The following is a 5,745-nucleotide window of genomic DNA, read 5'->3' on the forward strand; positions in this document are numbered from 1 at the left end:
CTCCAGAAAGGAATTCAGCCCTGACCACACCTTGATTTTAATGCAGTGAGACCTGTTTCAGATTCTTGACCTCTAGAACTGCAGGATAATAAGTTCATGTTGTTTTAAACCACTAAGTATTTGCTAACTTTTTACAGCAGCAACAGAAAACTAATACAGCCACCAAGTAGGGCTTAAAAACTAACCCACTCGAAGATGGACAACTGGCTTTTTGCAAATACATTCAATTCATCAGTCAGAAGTCAATAACTCTGTACGATAATCTTAAGTCAACAGCCAATACATCATGGCTGATGCTGTTTGCAATTCCACATTGCCGATGATAGAAATCTTGCCTCGAAATTGCTGGAAAAGAAACATATCACCCTCTATTAAATGGGGCCTGCTAAACAATGCAGAAATAAGAACAGAGAAGCATTTGTGCCATGGACGCTGGAAATCTTGTCTCAACTTAGCTAGAAATACCTGTTTGTCGAGGAATTTCCCGCTGCGCTGGGAAAACAGGGCATCTATACTTATTTTCCAACGGGAAGAATACAGAAATAATAGAAAAGTGCATTGCATTAGGAAAAGCGTGGGGCAATTGATACAGATGGTAAAGGGCCCGGGCAATTTCCTAGAAGGGGAGAAGATGTTCTATTCTCTTCTGTGTCCCCAATATCCCAGTGCTTAGCACACAGTAGATTCTCAATAAATGTTTGCTGAATCGAATAACAAATTATCATTAATGGACCCTTCCGGATTTAGGATTCTATTAGCCCTCATACTCTGCCATGCTCCAAACTGCTAAGACAAGAAGCAAAGAGACAGACAATAACCATTCATTCATGGATGAGAACACCACTTATTCCTAACCCCCTCCCCCGCCCCAATCGCAAAGCATAGATATGACATATATTTGTGTTAGTGGAGCTTAAGGAACTTTGCCTTTAATATATGATGTGAGATCTCCAGAATAGCTAATACTTCAAATGGCCCACGAGTCCCAAGGGTCCTCATGAAGATATGTGGACACCTCCTTCCTCCCTGACTCCATCGCTGTACCTCACAACTGGTGCTGGCAAGTGTTCCCTGTTTTTGTCAAGGCCATTGGCTAAAAGAAATATATAGAAATAGAGAGATAGATGAAAGCGTGCGAGAGAGATGGGGGCAGGTGAGCACGAGTGAGCTTTCACGGAATATATCTTATGTATTAATAATGAACTCGTGGAGGGTGAGTGCTAAACAGACATTTTTAAGAATCTGAGAGTCGAGAAGTCAAGGATTTGGGAGAACTAGCCTCGACTTGTTCTTGGTGAGAAATGTCAAAGTGAGTGCTAAGTGATTCTTTTTCATAATTTAAAAAAAAAATGCCCATGAAGGCTAATCAGAAAAACGCTGGCAACAGTAGCTGAGAGCTGTGGCCCACAGGCATACTGATAACAGGCTTTTTTGAGTCATTTTCATGGCTTCCATTTCAAGCTACCGTGACCATGACAGCCACATAACAGCAACCCTTCCGACAAGGGCAAAGGCTACCGCAGAGATTTTTAACTCACAATACGTGGCTGGACTTCCTGAAAATGTATACGAGTGTCATACATGTAAATGTGCACTTTTCTGAAGAGAGTATCCTTGGCATTCATTGAATTTTCACAGGAGTCCCTGCCAAAAAAATGTTAGGAGCCACTGAGCAAGATGGCGATGGCCCACTTTATCTACTCCCTACTCAGTAAAGCACATTATCAGAAAGTGTTCCAGTTATTTAGTAACTAAAGAGACAGCAGGTGTCTGTTCCAGCAAGGTGTTGAGACCTGATCTCTGGGTTAATAAACCACATGCCTGCCTGGGATAACATGGCAAATACTGGAAAGTAGGGCAGAAATAATTTAGTAGCACCACAGAATTTTGGTTACTGCAATAGGCAAGAAAGAAAAAAACACTGTTGATATTTCTACTCAAACAAATTCACATGTGGATTTCACTTTTGGGACGATCCCCCTACCACTCCCCCAGGTTCTGGACAGTCTCCCAAACGCTGGATAGCAGCTGACAGGTATGTGCTCAAGAAATGTGGACTCATTTGAACATCGGCCTAAGTAAAGCTCAATTACGAATGGAAAACTTGAAAACATTTGCAAAAGCTGCTCTAAATGGCTCCACATCTTCTTCTTGCCTACATGATTTCTTTTTCCACAGCTGGCTAGGTTTGGCCTGTGGGCCATACTTTCTTTTGACCCCTGCCCTAGGTCAATGAAAGCCAATCACAGGTACTTAGGACTGGAAGGCAGTTTAAAAGGTTATCTTGTCCATTATAGAAAATTAAATGGAGAAATCTATATATAAACATATATTTATATATTTGGCAAGACCACATGCAAATTATTCTGGACGGAGAGAGGGATTTACCTGTCTAAAGAGGTATTCTAAAAAGAATTCACACTTCCACTGGTACCACCTTCTTTTACAACTAACATGATGAGGATGATCTTTCTAAACCTAAATGCCTCCTGATATGCCTTAAGCTCATTACCTATTACCACTTTCCCATAAAAGGCAGAGCGGCCGCTCTCCAGCATGCAGACAGCAAGTGCATGGGGCCATGGCATCTTCGAAGCTCATTATTCAGCCCTTTCCCAAGTCTGACAAATATAACCCTCTCCCCAAATCAAGAAGCGCAGCTTAATTTAAAGTTGGCTTATAGTTAGGATGACCACAGAATTTCTTTGTCCAAACTGGGATATTTTTAAGGATGAAATAAGTATCCTGGGACAACGGTATAAACCACAACACTTATACTATGGTTCTCCATATAGGAAATGCTGTAAGTTCCCCCAATCAAAATGGGAATCTGTGCGTGTTCTAGACAGAGAATGGCTGGGGCCCAAGATGTCATCTTGGTGGTCCCTAATTTCTCCACCCGTGAAATTAAACATTAGGAGCGGCTTCGCGGTTAAGGTAGCGCTGTGATACTGGAAATGGGCTCCTGAGGGAGAGAGGTAGAACTTTTTAAATGGGCTTTGGAAGGGCTTGGAGAACATAGGAGATCCTTGTTTACATCAAAATCATCTTACTATGGCTGGATAAGATGACCTACTGAAGTGCCTTTTAAGAAGATAAAAAATTATGTGCATATTACATGGTCCTGAAGACTTCAGGCCTCTCTCTAGCAGAGAACAAGGGAGGGAAAGACATCGGGTCATTGTGCTTACCTACAGAAAAAGAGACCCAAAGGAGCACATTCCCCCGCAGAGGCCTGCAAATCACCGTGGGCAATTAGGGGCCAATGGCAAGAGAGACACGGAGGGTCCTCACCCCTGAACATCGCTAAAAGGCAAACCGCCCCCTCTCCACTCTCCTGGCCGATCCCACCCTAGAGCAGATTTCCCCAAGGTTATCACGTGCTTACTGTTGCACAAGGCCAGTGTTGTTTTGAGAAAAGAGGAATGTTCACCTCTGCCTCAAACAACATTTTCTGTGGGAGAGGAAAGATCTGAAGGAAAAGGTGCCCACGTGATGCGGTCTTGTCCAGCGCCCTTTGTTTTGTTTCCAAGCAGACCTGGAGAACTGGCGCGGACGGCCCGACAGACTCTTTGTGTCTAACCCTATGACTCTGGGTTTGAAAAGGTGCTTTCTGTGGAGACACCGTCCGTTAGGGAGCCGGCGGCCAACTCTTCAGAGGAGATGCAAGGGGAAAAATCAAGAAAAACTTGAAAATGTCCAAACCTGCTTTCCCCACCCAACCAAAGGCGGGTAAAGCAGGGCCACTAGATGACCTCTCCTTAGCATGTCGCTCCCCGTTCCCATCGTGCACTCTGGCCCTCCACTCCTGCTTCCTGCAAAAGCACGCACACCGACACCGCACAAGCGCCACTGGACAGATCAGGTCACAGGCCATGTAACAGGACCAAGGGGCAGCTGAAATCTCCTCTCATCCCCTGACCAAGGGATTTGGAGGGGAAAAAGGCATTCGCTAGACACGGACTCAGGAAAGAAGGAAGTGCGAGCACCGTGGGTTTGGGAAGGCGAATCTCTCCCCCAAGCAAATACTTGCACGAGACCAGGACCTGCACCGTGCGTGTGTCAGGAACCCATGAGCACATCTTCGAGTGTTTTGAATGCAGCACTTTTTGCTCTTCTCGTCTGTCCTAGACACAGGCCACAGCGGCACATCCCTAGTTCCCTCCGCCCGCTGGGTAGTTCCAGGGAATTAGAAGATCGCAGGGGGAAAACGACAGAGACAAACTCAGGAAACCGGTGACAGCGGCAGCGCTCTGCAGCTGTACTGTGGCCACAGGGTGCTGTAGCGGGGTCTGTGTGTGCGTGTGTGTGCGCGCGTGCGGGTGTGCATGTGGGCCTGTGTGTCTGTGCGTGCGTGTTTTTAAAAGCACTGATGCGTTGAAGAATTATTCATTGAACGGGTTGATTTATTTAACAGATTTGACACATGTCAAATTTACCATGTGTTTACAATAATCGTTACCCATTTATCAGAGCTGTTCTGTGGCCAAATATTTGTTTTAAAAGTATTTTCCTTTAAATGACTTTGTCTAGCCTAGTGCACAATCAATCCACGGTTCAGTTTAATTACGTTCTGTTCTGTAATGCTATGTTAACAACAGCTATTTGGTAGAGGTCTCTGAAATCTAATCTTCCCAGGGTCATTTAATCTCCAGCCAAAATCTATTCTTTTTTTGCTCCTAGCGATAAATTTCTGGTTGAAAAGCACATCGCGCAGAAAAAAAACTGCAATACGTACAATGCCCTTTCACGTTATGGTACCTCGCACTTTTGGTTCACAAAGTAAGAGCAGTTTCTCGACATAGTGTTAAAATCAGAGATGTGAGGGGTAACGTAAAAATCTGGCCGGAAGGACGAAAGGGTACGGTTGTGTGTGTGCATGAGCGTGTGTCTCTGGGACGTGGAAGGGAGGCTGGCACAGCTTAGGGGACAGCTAGGTAGGAGAATAAGAGGAAGTAAACGGAGTCAGATTTCAAGTCTTAAATCTGTTGAATCACCCTACTCTATCTGAACAAATGCGCACCCAAAAAAAGTATATGTTTTTTCTAGTCAAATGAATGCAATCTATCTAGGTTCTGTGGGAGGTAAAATTTTGGAAGGTATTTCCAAGGAACAGAATGTCTAATCACCGGCTGCCATGATTGGTTCGAGACCCTGTGTTGTAAATATGGCACTTGCAAAAGCAGGAGCTTCATTTTGACCTCCCGGGTCACGGAGTGCGAGCCCTAGACAAGACGGGGTGGGGTGGGGGGGCGGTGCAGGGGAATCCCACCGCCACACAAGGAGATCTGTGACCCACTGAGCAAGTATGTTTCTGTTGCTACTGCCGGGGAAATGTACGAGTCTCCCGGAAATTAGACCGTGTCATAAAAATGTACCAGCCCAAATTTCAATTGCTCAGTAGACAGATGGTTAATTATATTCACAGCCACATATTTCCCTGGGATAGAGTTGCAGACTCTCAGCCAGTTCTATTTGATTAGCCGGGTTTCCAGTTAATATGTAAAATGACTGTTAGTTAGGGCTTTTTTGTTCCCTTCTAAAAATATTCTTTAAGTCAGTGTAAATTTTCCTCAGCCACGAGAACGTCACTGCTGTAAATAAAACGTTCGGTCATATGTTGCCGTGTGTGTAAGAAAGAGATGTCGGGGGGATGCACGCCCGGGAACGCAAATGGTGTCCCCGGTTCGGAGGGGACCGCTGAGCACCTGTGCCCGGCGAGCGGGACGTGCCGGGAGCTCGGCG

The sequence above is a fragment of the Pteropus alecto genome, unplaced genomic scaffold (genome assembly GCF_000325575.1).
Source record: "Pteropus alecto unplaced genomic scaffold, ASM32557v1 scaffold587, whole genome shotgun sequence".
NCBI lineage: Eukaryota > Metazoa > Chordata > Mammalia > Chiroptera > Pteropodidae > Pteropus > Pteropus alecto.